The sequence below is a fragment of the Schistocerca serialis genome, chromosome 5 (genome assembly GCF_023864345.2).
Source record: "Schistocerca serialis cubense isolate TAMUIC-IGC-003099 chromosome 5, iqSchSeri2.2, whole genome shotgun sequence".
In the NCBI taxonomy this organism is placed as follows: domain Eukaryota; kingdom Metazoa; phylum Arthropoda; class Insecta; order Orthoptera; family Acrididae; genus Schistocerca; species Schistocerca serialis.
The window spans coordinates 332,849,882-332,865,146 of record NC_064642.1 but is presented as its reverse complement, the minus strand read 5'-3'; positions in this window follow the sequence as shown (position 1 = coordinate 332,865,146).

Below are 15,265 nucleotides of genomic sequence, written 5' to 3'. Positions count from 1 at the left end.
TACCAAATTCCTCTTAGACTTTTCCAGCCATTACAGTCCTCATTGATAGACATATCTTGTCACGAATTTATTACTTAAGTTGATCTAGAAAAATTGCGCAATTATCATAGTTTTTGTTTTAATTCTTTGCAGGTTAATCAATAAGAACAGCCCCATTTAGATCCTATTAATCAATGACCTCAGTCTTTGCTGCAGGTGGATCAACTTACCTACAATTTTTCATATGTTTTACAAGCTCTGACCCTTAACCCTGACTGCTGTTTCACTTCTGGTATAAAGTCAGGACCACATCTCACCTTTAATAGCAAATCTATGCAAAAAAAGGACTAAATATTCTTAAAATGTTCGAAACCATGCTTAATCCTTGATGTTCTTTGGTATTAAACAAATATGGCACTCATATTCCATAAGACTTTCCCATGTTTAATTGTGTAAATGAAATACTTTGTATTTATATTGATATATATCTGTAATGCTGGCTTCTTCAGCAGAAATAACTTGTAGGGTCAGGCTCATTTTATTCTAAGGAAAAAAGATATAAATCACAGAATTTTGTGATCTTTGTTGTCATTTTTCCTATAGAAAAAATAACAGTGAACTTCTCACTTATTTCTGAAATCCTACTTTCTTTCAATTCATTCACCTCAATTTAAGAATACTAAAATCATAAATAAAAATAATACAAAAGTAAATAAGCAGGAAAATGACCAATTTTCATATGACATAAATAATCTTTTATTCATTTGATACGTTTTTTATTTATCTGAAGTAAGTGGGTACAGTGCATGCACTTGGGAGAAAAAAAAGTATCAGCACAGTGGTCAGTGGAAAAATAAGGACAAAAAACTTCAGTTAAATTAAAAATTCCCAGCCATATAAGTAAGGAAATCACATTGCTATGCCTTCAACTACCCAGTTTCAACTACTTTCTGAAAACATAAAAATTTAACAATCTTCATATCTTTTAACAATAATTTAGGATTACTGCTAACTACTGTCTGAGAAATCAAATAAATTTTTTTAACTTAAATGGAAGTTTCAAATAAAATATGCACTACAAATAAAAATATTCTGTAACAGAACTTGGAAATAACACAAAGCCAATGGATGAAAGATTTGGGTTATAGCTAACTACAGAAAATTTAAATAATAACAGTATTGTTTAAAATATAGGAGATTTGTCTACACAAGAGGAGAAAAAGAATTAGAAAAACTCAAACCTATTACAGACACCCTTTTTAATAATATTATCCTTTCAAAAATAGTAGATTTTATAGAAAGAAAGATGAAAAATAAACCATTTCTTGTAATAAGAGTAGTTTGGGGAAGTTTTAAGAGTTTTTAAGGGCTACATTTTGTAAATTTAATGTAGCAAGACAGGAAGTTAAAACGAATAATCCTTACTTAGAAGATTCTGAGGTACAAACGAAAGACAGTATTAAATTACTTGTCAACAAAGATATAAAAATTATGTCAAAAATATATGAACATTATTGTATGCCTTACACACTAGAATTAGCTGAAGTTCAATCAGACAGATTTTTAAGGAAGTTAACAGAAATTGTAGAAGAACTAAGGAAAGAACATTAGTATTTATTAGATTTAGATATAGCATAAGATTTGGCATGTATTTTTAACAAAGGAGAAAGGTATGAATATTTAACTAATAAATATAATTTTCAAATGCAATGAGAATATAAAAATAATGTAATGTAGTAGGCAATAACAATAATTCTGTAGAGAGAGACTTGTTAACTTGGATAAATTCTAATATATAGTAAAAACATACAGCACATTTGTTTGCCAAATAACAAGTTCAGGAGTTAATAAACTACTTGATAACCATATTATGAAATTTTTAAATTGTCCAGCCAAGGAGTAAAGGAAATATATTCTTCCAAGTTCGATGAAGAAAATGTAATTACAAGATAAGAAGCACCATTTATAATTATATTAATCCAGATTCCTGAACAAAACAAGAATTTGATCGATTAACAGATTGTTTAACATTAATAAAAGTAATAGCAAATGTTTTGAGACAGCTCCTTTCTATTCTGTTCTGCTGGCTAAAATGTGGCTTAACAGATTCGTTACAAAATAGTTGTTACGTAATTTGTAATATGTTGAATTCCTTTATTGGGGCACCAAACCCATAAATTAACAGGTATACAAATATAAATAAGAACAGGTAATAAATATGGAAGAGAGAAGTTGGTTAAATAGCTTTTATCTCTATTCAGTTTTAACTACATCCTATTAATCGTATGGAAATTTTTGAAGAAACAAGAACATACTGTCTGTACAACAAACGTTTTATAAAAGTTAGAGAAACAAATTTTTCTAAATTCACTTGTTTTTGTACAGTACTGAAACACATAAATATTTCAGGTTTTAGGGTTAATAAAAACATATAATATTGTTCCATTTGTGCGTATAAAAACAATAAATACTACTAACAAACTTTCTCCATATCCAGTTAGGGAATTTAAACCAGTTAATATGATATATATACTAAATAATAAAAGCAAGAAGAAGAGAATTTAAGTGTACAATAAAGAAAATTATAATATTTGGATAATACACGACCTTTGGAGGAAGAACACAAAATTATTTTGGAATGGGAACAAATAGTAAGAGGAAAGTGGTCAGAAATAAAATAATATTTTAAATGATAGTGGATGGATTTCACGTGGGTGGAAATTATAAAATTTATGCTCTTGTGGTAAAAAAAAAAAAAAAATAAATTTACATATGTTGGTGTTTCAGATGAAAATAATGGTAAAAGATCTGCAAGTATCTTTTAAAATCCCAATAAAAATAAATTTAAGAAATTATGAAACAAAAATATTCTTAAAAATGGAGGATTTATTTGTTTTCCTTGTACCAGACTTTGACCACAGTCACAAACTTTTTAGTGTCCTATTTTCAGAAACAAAAGCAGATGATTTTTCTACTTTTAGTAACCATACATTTCCCAGAAAAACTTATTTTGAAACACTGATTACTTTCGAAAAACAGATGGTTTAATGCATAAAGAAGGAGATAAAGAGAAGATCAGTAATATAAACCTAAGAGAAATAATAGGAAATAAGAAAATGTAAACAACTAGAAATTTGACAAGAAGTATTAGATCTAATTATTCTACATATTGCTATTGAAAATTATAGAGGAAATGATAGATATATTTATCATTCGAAAATACACAGCACTGTTTCTGTTCCATTTATTGACTTGAAGAAGAGATTCAAATAAAAAAAATATTTAACTTACAAGATTAAGATAAAACTAGATAAAATGAAAACAAGACCATTTAACTACAAGAAAAGGCTTGTGTTTGTTGTCCAAATATCGATATCTACTTTCATTGTTCGAGTTTTTCTGGAATAATTATATTATTCCTCTTTACAATAATTCAACACTACCTTATGATATTTGTCATTAATCCCAACTAAACTTTTTGTCTATAACTGAGTATAATAATTTCCAAACATATACCAAGGATGAATAAAATTTTCATACTCTGCACAATAAGTATAGTAAACATTATATCCAAAGTACCTAAATAACAACATAAACCTTTTACTTTATATTCTTTCATTATATGAATTCCTAGATGATTTTTCTAAGATCTAATAGTTTTAGAAATACCTGGTTTTTCCATATATTTTATTCAAAGATATTTATCAAGAGTAAAATTTGTAGCTATATCTGAAGGAAGACTTTAATACTATAACTACAGATCTATTTACAAAAATGAAAAGCATTAGAAAGTTATGAGAGAAAAATTAAATAGTATACTAGATGAAGAATACCAAGTAGAATAGTTAGATACAATATTACTTGCAAATGGTTGTGCAAAAACTACTTTTGTTGATGAAGAAAAAGATGTATTTGGAGAATTAAAAGATTTAAATAAATGTAGTAAAGAGGAATATGTAAGAAATTCTTATGTTCTTAAGGCAACTAACAAATGTTACTTTGAAGAAAATGATTATAATCCTGGAGAGGAATGTGAAATAGATAATGACAAATATTCTAAATATGATTTCTTAAGAGTTGAATCTGTAAAAGAATACTATGGTAGTCAATCTACAAAAGACGAATTTAATTCTTCTTTTTAAAATTTTTGCTTTTTTCGTTTTTATCTTTTTTTATTTTTCTTGTTTTTTGCTTAAATTTTTCTTTGTTGATAGCTGGTAACAGTCATATACCATCGGTGGTTGACTCATGCTTAATGTAATTTATATTTTTGTGTCCCTTGTTTTAAAGACATCAGAAGAAGTGTTAGGACTTTAATATATTTATGGCACCCAAGGAGGACATCGATTTTTATTTTTGCTGATCTTAAACAATTGGGGACTTCTTTGAAACAATACATAAAATTATAAAAAATATAAAATCATAAGACAAAAAACATATTTTTGTTAAGTAACCTTATGTTTAACTTTTATATTAAATCTATCATGTCAGTTAGAAGATGACTTTTCTATATAGCCTTTTCGTGCAGATAATGCCACCTTTTTGAATTTTTAAAATCAGTTAATATTTGGCTGAGAAATAAATTAAAATTTCTGTATTTGGATGCTAGGAGGCAGCAGCTGGGCCTCACAGCTGACTAACAGCACAGTTCACTGCCTCTAGATATGACCCCTGCAAGCAACTTTCTGTATGTTCTGCTTGTGATACTTAAGATATAATATTAAGTGGCTTATAATGCCTTGCATGGTTAGCTCAGGGTGTAAGTTGAGTGTGATTTCCAACATGAAATGTTACCGAGGGATGCTTCGTAGTTGAAATCCTGCTCAAATGTTGTGATTTTTTAAAAAAAATGTTTCTCCATATGACACAGGAGGTCTGCCGAGAAATACTACATTTTGAGTAGTAAATTTTCAACAAAAATTTTAATTGTGCTAGTATAAGTTTTTCTATGTTGAAGAAGATCCTACTAAAGAAGCTCAATAATGCAACAAATACGAAATTGTTTAAATAAATAAGCGAGTTAAAAGTAAATATTTTGTGTAGTATCAACGGATGTATTTTAAGACTAGATATGGATAAAATATTTGCATGGAGGTTATTAACAAGTTTAAGATTCTTTTACCTGGCAGATATTTAAAGTTAATAACTAAACAGTATTTTCAATTTTATGAAGATATACAGATTAAACTGAGATATGATGCGTGAAAAAAAAAATAATGGATTTCATGATATAGAATTTTTAGTTTAATTGAAGTTTGTTATTATTATTACCCTTACTTGCCACTGCACTGGAACCATTTTTTTCTCTCTGAAGTTCTCTCAACATACCCACTTACTACTGATGAATTATATACATATGCTTCTTTGTTTGTTTAATGTTTTCAGTACTGGTACTAACAGAGGTACTGCATTGTTCCTAAATGGAACCATGTGCTTATATAACTGCATTCAATAGCCCATGAGCATTGACTTACAGTGATATAGCTTTTATCAATGTTGAGGCTGAAACTTGTAAAAAAAAGGCGAGAAATGTCTTACAATTTGAGATCTTGACAGTCAGAATCTGCAAACACCGCCAGAGAGAGCTCTCCTGCCATGCTGTGTCACAATGTCAACACATTTGCTTGTTTATTTATCTACTGGTGCCGCCTCACACTGCATTGTTGCCAAATTTATTGAAGATGCAGCATCCAAGATGGCGGCAATAAGTGTGGCGAAGTCACAATGACGTCATGGTGGGAAGCTCAAATTTCGGCAGAGTGAAGATTTCATTCTGGAAACACCACCAGGCTGTGGTAAAGCCATATCTCTGCAATATGCTTCCTTCCAGGAGGGCTAGTTCTATAAGTTTCGCAGGAGGGCTTCTGTGAAGTTTGGAAACAGAAGATGAGGTAGTTGTGGAATTAGGGCTTTTTATATTACAATCCCAATTTGGAATGCTCTTTGCAGACTCCTTGTGAATGCATAAGTTCAATCTTTCCTCAGAAATTTGTTTAGGATCCCAAATTTTCCTTTCCCTTTATTTTTCATGCCTTCTACGAAAAAAATCAGTAAATACATTACAGCAATCACTATCATTTACTCATTCCGCTCTGCCAAAACCTGCCTGGAAACAACGCTAAAATAGAAGGCTCATGTCTCACCTGATTCCCACAAAAAATGCAATATTTTTCTAAGCCCTTCAGGTGCTCCCAGTTCTGTAGGTTTCAGTTCTGGCTGAGCCCTGCAGATATTATCGTAAATGTGAGCAAAAGCGGTTGTGACGAGTAGGTGAGAACCCCCTTATGAGAAGGACCGAGCAAAGCCGAGAGCGAGTAGTGCCGAGACAAGTCGAACCTCGTACCGCGCATGGGCAGCACACTGTGGTTGCATGAAATTCTCCACGCCATGTCCGACCCTGCACTAAGGCTACTCTACTAATGGTCCATCTTCTTTGTGCTGGTTGGGGCGTGGACCGAAGTGCTGGCACAAAATGATTGTGATGTGAGGTGTGCTCACAGTTATGTTAGCTAAGTCTCCAGAAAAATGTGATTACTGAATTCTGTACCTTACCAACTCAAAGGCGTGAGTGCCGCCAACCAACGTCGTGGACTTTGCAGCCTATGACGTCAACAAGTTGTTTCCAACCACAAATATTTTATCCGTGGGTTTTCTGACCGTCGAAGGACGCTACAGCAAAGAGAGGCTCGCCGCTATTTTTGTGTAGTTTTCATTAATATACAGAGTTATTCTAAGTGATTGTCCCGTTTTCAAAACTTCGTATTTATTCAAGTACAAATCCAAACTGAACAAGCTTTATACTAATGAAAAGAGGAAGTTTCAAGATTTTTTTCATAATGTTTTTTAACAATTTAATAATTTTAATAATATGTAATTAATTAGTTTGTCACTGGGGTTGAAAGCCCGCACAAGTTGTAATTGGTAAGGCTTCTACAGCAAACACCCTTTCAGAACGTATTGCAAGTTCTCGACTGGGCTGTTGGTAAACTTACTGAGACTGCGCTCAAAATTTTCTTGAATCCATCAGACATCCTCCTCTGACACACGCGTTCAGCCTGACCTTTATCCCTTAAACACACTCCCAGTTTTTTTAAGCCAACAGCTAATGCTTTTGCGAGTTGGTGGCTGAATACCGAATTTTGTCTGAAATGCCAGCTGCACTGCAATTTGCGACTCACTTGTCGCGAACTCAAGCACCCAGAAAACCTTGTGCTCCACAGTCGCTATCTTACTCACACCTAACAGTGAAACGGAATGACAGCCGTAAAGCTCTATATAAGGAGAGTATGGTCATCCTTTTCCCCCCGCCGTTCGCAGTTCAGGATTGGTTGAAACCGCCTCACATGACATTAGCAACCATTCTGGGCCCAAGAGTTACGTGCGAAGCATAGGAAGTAGAATAATGCCTCAATGCTATGCTTTTGGCCGTTAGTTTCGAGGAGAAAAGGGAGGAAAACTGTACAGAATTCCTTCTGAAGGGAGAGATACAACAAGGAGAATATGGCTGATGAAAATCAGCAGAGCCAACTGGCAGCCGTCAAGAGATTCTCCCTTGTGTGCGGTGTCCAAATCATCTTAAGGTTTAAGATTCGCTGTGGAACAAACATGCTGTATTTTGACTCACTTCGTCATCAGCTTTGGGGCGTTATTACATGTGATTAGCCTAAAGCCAGTCAAGTTTGTTTTTAAAAGGTAAGTCGTCTTCAACTCTATTTTTTGGGCAGACTCTAGTAAAAACGACGCGTTTCTAGTAGCGAATGCTATAAAAGCGTATTATCTGTGGCTCGAAAGATGTAATAGTTAAACGCTGTTTTTCAGTTCGTATCTACAGTTAGTGTGTAGGCCTAACTGTTGAAGATGGAAAGTGCACTATTGGGATGTTTTAATGTATACTGTTGCGTCGTCCAGAAAAATGCGCTGTTATGGCTATGTGTACTTCGAAGATCAATTAACAATGTTTCATGAAAATAATTGATGTGATAATGATATGCCTCTTTAAAGTGTCTATTACTTGCATTTAATAGTGTAGCCCTTTCATTTCGACAAACATTGAAATAAATGAAAAGAAAAGCGCTGGCTGGTGTGGCTGTGCGGTCCTAGGCGCTTCAGTCTGGAACCGCGCTACTGCTACGTTCAGAGGTTCAAATCCTGCCTCAGACATGGATGTGTGTGATGTCCTTAGGTTAGTTAGGTTTAAGTAGTTCTAAGTTCTACTGGACTGATGACCTCAGTTGTTAAGTCCCATAGTGCTCAGAGTCATTTGAACCATTTAAAAGAAAAGCATAGTTGAATAGAAACTTAAATCATAACATTACAGCATATTTTTAATAACTTCTTTTAATATTGATTCTTTAACACTCAGCAGTCTCAGATAGGAAATACTAGGTAGGCCCAGAATATGTGCATCATACAGTACTGGTTGTTTCACAGGAAACCTAAACCTAATGAAAATTAAAATGGAATGAACATCCATTACTTGAAAGATGATAGTTTTCTTATATAAAATGATTATTTTTTAATTAGTTTGCAGGTAGGATCTGAGAGATTGACATGTATGACAGTGTTTGTGTGTAGCTTTACTTAATTCATAGGCCTCTGAGCTCCTTCCACTTATGTAGTTATGAGCAACATGTGCTCAGTTATATTGATAATGCAGATTCATAGTAATGAAGTTTTTAATTAAACTGGATGATTGTACTGTTTCTGTTTACCAGATTAACTTCCCTCCAGAACAGTTTGAAACCAACAGAGCTCATGGAGGGGTAAAACTTAAACCGAATGTTATGCCAACCAGTTTTTGTCATCATAACCCACCAGTTGTATGTAAAGCTTCTGCTGAGAGGGAACCTGTCGGCCTACCAGAGAAACGTACTGGGGATACAGATAATTGGGAAAAAACATTCACTACTTCAATAGCTTTTTACATATGTCATGCTGTCTCTTGCTGCTGATTCATGACACTCTGAAAATCTTGTATGACTGCTAACAGTTCACATTTGTTTTAATCAGTAGGACACACAAAATTTCTCTTCACAGCATTATGTTTGCAGACAATAGTCTTACTTGTATCGTAGAAGTTGTGATAGAAAATACTTTCTCAGTTGAGTACAATAAGCATATGGTTTTTAAAAGTTGTAGTATATATGTAGCTTAGTGTTTCTTCTTTAGAAACAATATTGGATACTGTCATTTTAACCCTCAGTTGTGTACAGAAGCAAACTCAAAATTTTCATTTACAACAGGTGTATATTTTGCAGACGGACATGTCTGGGGTCTGTTGATAGTGGGAAGAAAATACTTTGTCGTAAGGTAATTTAGTGAACTGGACCACATCTCTTACATACACAGTCCACTTGTATGCCAAAATCTTAGTTTCAGTCATATACCACAGCCTAGTGATAAAAATTACTAGCTACTTAAAAACATATTATAGAATTAAATGCTTTTTATTTTTGTGTTCCAGAGGTTGGACAACCTATAAATGCGACCAATGACATCAGTTCTGCAGAGAACTTGGACACAACAGAAGAGGAAGCCACCACCGTGAAGAGCCTAGTACTACAGTTTCAGGCTGAAATTGATACTCTAAAGAGAAAACTCAACCTCTCTCAGAAAAGGGAGAGGAGAGTGTCTTCAGAACAAGACACTCTCCTTACTAGTCTGCATGGTTTATTCGTGCAGATGAGCTTGCAGCATAAGCAAAGGGGACATGTAAAGATAGCAAATTGTAGCTTGGAAACATTGCAGAAAGGGCTAAAAATTTGACTAGCTTGCGGTAGTATGGGGTATAAAGTTGTGCTGGAAAATAAATTTCCATTTCCTTCAGACAGAACCCTGAGACGTTCACTACAGAATGCAAAATTTAGACCTGGTGTGCTGAGGAGGCTCATGAGTTCCCTGAAACTCAAGCTTGACTTCATATTACCAGAAGAGAATCATGCTGTTCTCACTGGATGACATTAGTATCTCTCCATCATTGGAATATGATTCAAGCATTAACTGCATCATTGGTAATGCTACCACACCTCTATCAAATCTTGCCCATCCAACAACTAAGTCTTCTCATGCATTAGTTTTTATACTGGGTGATATTACCTCAAGATGGAAACAAACAATAGGGCCATCTGTTTCCATTTATAATCTCAAAGTCATCAATATAAGCATTATTAGAGAATCTGAGGCATTCGGTATCAATGTGCCCTGCATTGTGGGAGATACGGGAGGACAAAATGAAGCTGTATGGCGAGAATTTGGTATTGTTGTTGGTAGGTTTTCCAAATTACTCAATTTCTGCCAGCATTCTTCTGATGATAAGAGCAAGCTAATTTTCCTCACAGATACATCATCTTTTGAAAAATATGAGGAACCACTTAGTCAGTGGGCAATCAGTCTTAGTTCCACAAAATGTTGGTCAAGGAACATGACTACCTTGTAATGAGATACACAAAAATCATATGAAATAGTTGCTTGAGATAGACAATGGTTTAAGTCTGAAACTGGCACCACAACTGCATCAGAGGTGTTTGATGCCAAACCATTACGATAAAATGAATGTTGGCTTGGCTACTGCCCTAATTAACAGCCAGACTGCAGCAGTAATTGAAAACACCGTCAAGACAGAGAAACTGCCAAAAATGCTTTAACCACAGTGTGTTTTCTAAAGCATGTTCATAATTGGTTTTGCCTCATGATGTCTAGAGCTCTGGTTATTGCTTTGAGACGTTCTGATGAGCAGACAAACAGTGAGGCTCTCTGTCATCATCTTAAGGACACTGTGAGTTTATTTGAAAACTTGAAAATTAGCCTGGTGTAGTTTTTACAACTGCAAGTATTTTGGAATTGCAGGACACATTCCTGAATGAGAAGAGACTGAAATTTCTTCTAACAAGTAGATCCAAATAAGATGCCCTAGAAAATCTGTTTGCTAAGGTCCACTTCAAAAATACAGTACCAACACTACGAGAACTGAAATCATCACTGACGGTCATTACTCTTTCTCAGTTCTCTACTACTGCCACCAATAATAATGAAAATGAAGAAGGTAGTTTCCTGGCAAAATTAGTGGGGGAATCTGTAAGTTAAGATGAAGATAAAGGTGCTGAGGAAGTTTCTAACATGGTGTCTGATGATGAGCAGCAGTCTCTACACTATTCGTGTGGCCGCACTGTTGATTAAGTTATGAAGTGTCGTGCACTTTGCAACTTTTGCAAGGAGAGCCTAATAGCATCTAAAGAAAATCTCTGTACGTCTGTGAACATGCTTTTACATCTAAAGTCCTTTAGAGAGATCTCACTTATTCAGCAGTCGAATGAGGTTTCAGTTTACTGCAAATGGTAGAGATGTATCTGATAAGCAACAAGAAGAAATTACCACAGGTGAATTGTGGCTCTCTGATATAGCCACTTCGCGGTGGCATCAGAGAAAGGGAAAGTAGTTTTCCCAGCCTGACACAGTGTACAGGAGAAAATAATTCATAGTTTTTTGGCAACAAGAGTTCATATGCTTCTAAGGGAGGAAAATAAAAGATATCAGGGCGCAGTGACACAAGGCATTAGAAGCATGGTCATGAGAAAATTAGTGCAGAAACTGTGACTTACAAAGTCCATTTTAGTAAATGATTTGAAAACTGATTAAAACTGTGTGCCGGACCGAGACTCGAACTTGGGACCTTTGCCTTTCGTGGGCAAGTGCTCTGCCAACTGAGCCACCTAAGCACGACTCAGGTCCCGCCCTCACAGCTTTACTTCTGCCAGTACCTCGTCTCCTACCTTCCAAACTTTACAGAAGCTCTCCTGCGAACCTTGCAGATCTAGCACTCCTGAAAGAAAGGATATTGCAGAGATATGGCTTAGCCACAGCCTGGTGGATGTTTCCAGAATGAGATTTTCACTCTGCAGCGGAATGTGTGCCGATATGAAACTTCCTGGCAGAGTTTTAATCTGTTCCAAAAGTAAATCAGTGGTTAATAAGATGCCTAGACAAATTGTTCTAGTTCAGTAAAGCAGGTTTCATTCAGAATTTAATGACATTTATATGCAGCTGTTATTAACAGTTTTTAAGTTAACGGGACACAAATTTAAAAGTAACACGTTTCTTCAGGATATTATCAATAACCCATATTACAAATAATAGTGCACACATAGTCTTCTAAGTAGAACAACACTTTCAATAACACTGTATAGTAAATACATTCCCTCAAACATTTTCAGATATTGAGTGCAGATGTTCATCGCTATTATGGGCCATGCCCTTGTGTGTTAACAGGTATTAGCAAGATTCATCTTTAATATTAATACACTGCCTTCACAGTTCAAAACACAATCTTAGATTTTGCTTTCTTGCTCCAGCAATTGCAACTTGTTTTAAATGAGATATACTTGCCTTACATCTCTGTAGCAGTGACTGCTCCAGCATGTGATTCACCTTCTTACAGTGTAATGACACATTTATTTGAAACCCATATTCAAAAATTAATTTAAATTTAGTGAACAAATCCATTAGCAAACCCAGGACCATGTCCCCTTATTGGTAGTGACAGAAATGATGTTTATAAGTTCCCTGTGATAGTGAGCACAAGACTGCTGTTTACATGTAATTCAGCAGATTTCATGCTACTATCAGGAGCATCTCCAGGTCCATTATTTTAATTTCAGTGTCTGACCAATACAACAGAAGTCATTATACATTTTCTTGTTTTTGGGTTTTGGGTTGATCTTGGTTGCAATGGGAAAGGTTGCAGGAACTCGACTTAACCATTCAGTTAATATTATTCATTTCTGGCAATCTGTCTATGTCTCTGGTTTACATTTCTGTTACTTCATTTCCAATGCATTCAAACAGCAAAAAAAAAAAAAAGTTAGAAGAGCTAATAGGATGCTTTAATGGTAATTTAATTACAAAATGGAAATGTTGAGAGATAAAGCTGGCAATGTTAGTATGTAAAACGGATAATAGTGTGCCGTACCATAAAAAATTAACATGACTGGTAAAAACGTTGGCCTGATTGACTGTACAGTATGGGTTAAACTCATATATAGGATGCTCACAATAATAAATTGTACTTTGTTTCATATAATGTAATGTTCCAAAAGAAAAAAATGCACTATTTGAGTATCAAACCGACACCCTTTCATTCAGTAATCATTAACACTATCAGTAGACTTCTACTACTACTGTTACAATTGCGTCGAGAATTTATTCTATATTCGTATGGCTACAGTTGTTACTGTTTCCTACAGCTTACTTTTTTGTTCGTAGGTCTAGTTTTATTTGAACACATTTTAAACATATTGTATTCTCTTGCACTTTCTTAATGATTCTTCTGATATCATAGAAACAATTTGCAGACATAATTTAAAGGGATAGATCTGACAATAATATTAAACATGCATAATCTTATAGTCACGTTTATTAATTCTATTTACTAAGGTACAGTGCATGTACACTGCTGGCCACCGTAAATGCAACACCAAGAAAGACAAGAGGCAGCACAACAAAATTTACTTTGTAGATAACATGTTGACCAAGCATCAAATGATTACGTTTACAGACGTCTGTGACATGTGGTTCCTGCGAGAATCAGTAGCCAGAGTAGCCGCCATTGTTGGAGATCACCGCTGCCACACGTCTCGGCATTGAGTCAAAGAGACGTTGGATGTGTTCCTGGGGTACAGCAACCCAAGCATCTTCCACACGTTGCCAAAGATCATCTGGTGTGGCAGCTGGGGATGTAATCTGGGTCACTTGTTGAGCTACCATGGACCACATGTCTTCTATCGGCGAAAGATCCGGAGAGCGAGCCGGCCAGGGAAGCAATTCAATCTGGTTATTGACGAAGAACCTTTGGACAATGCGTGCCACGTGTGGTCGCGCATTATGGCTGTGGCCGAGCCCTGAAGGTAAGGAAGGACAGCTGGCTCCAGCACCTCGGATATGTAGCGCCGGCTATTTAAAGAACCGGCAATGCGTACTAAAGGCGTGCGAGAGTAATATCCAATACCGCCCCATACCATAATACCCGGTGCAAGACCAGTGTGGCGGTGCATAATGCAGCTGTCCAGCATCCTCTCTCCACGGTGTCTCCACACTAGAATCCGACCATCGTGGTGCTGCAGACAGAAGCGTGCCTCGTCAGTAAAGACAACGTCATTCCATTCTGCCGTCCACATCCGTCTGTCATCACACCATTGGCGACGGAGACGTCTGTGGTTCTGCGTCAATGGTAGACGAAGCAATGGACGTCTTGCGGACAGACCACTCTGCTGTAAACGGCGTCGAATGGTACGCGCAGACACTGGATGATGCGTTACAGACGCAATGTGCTGTGCTATGGTTCGGGATTTCACTGAGCGATCCGTCACTGCCATGCGCACAATTTGCCTATCAGCACGTGCAGTGGTGCACCGAGGTGAATGCGATCGACCACGTCGGTCCGTCGTACCCTCCTGCATCTAACGGTCACATATCCGCATTACAGTTGTTTGGTTTCGTCCAACAGGACAAGCGATTTCTCTGTATGATAATCCACATTCTCGGTAAGCCACTATCCTTCCTCTGTCGAACTCGGATACTTGATCAAACGATGTTCGCTGTTGTCTACGAGGCATAACTGATCGTCTTGTGAAACAACCACAAGGTAAACACACGTGCCGAACGTACACTCGTCGAAATCGCCAAGCCTTAAATGGCGTTATGAGGTGGCGCCACAGGCGCGCGTGATGTGCGTCTGCACTGAAATTCTAATCAGTTGCATATCTCATCGCTGCAAACCCATGGTGTAAATTTCACTTGATTCGGATGCTTCCTTCAGGGTGTTGCATTTACGGTGGCCAGCAGTGTATATTTGACTCTAGTGCTTTCTTCTGTGTAACTAAGGAGACATGGGCGAATTTTCGCAGTACCGAGTGGCAGGAACAAGAAGTAAGTCGATATGGGGCTTTAAATTAACGATGGATTTTTCCTTGCACTTGTGAACTAATATTGGTTTCCTTTTGTCGAGCTGACTATTGGATAGGACCAATTTAAAGCTAATTCCGAAAACACATGTTCAAATTCGATACCGCAACAAGAACTGCGAAATCTGTTTTCGCTATTAATAAAGGATAGCAGGGAAAAACTGTATTACATGCTCGCTGCAACAAATACTTTTCGGCTCATTTTGCTTACATTTTTTGAGATTTGTGGTTGCTGAATATCCGACATGTTCCGTTTGAAACCAATTGTCAGTTTTAGCGGTGCATTAGACAGTTGTGCGCACTTCTTTAATGTACATAGCTAAATATGCTGC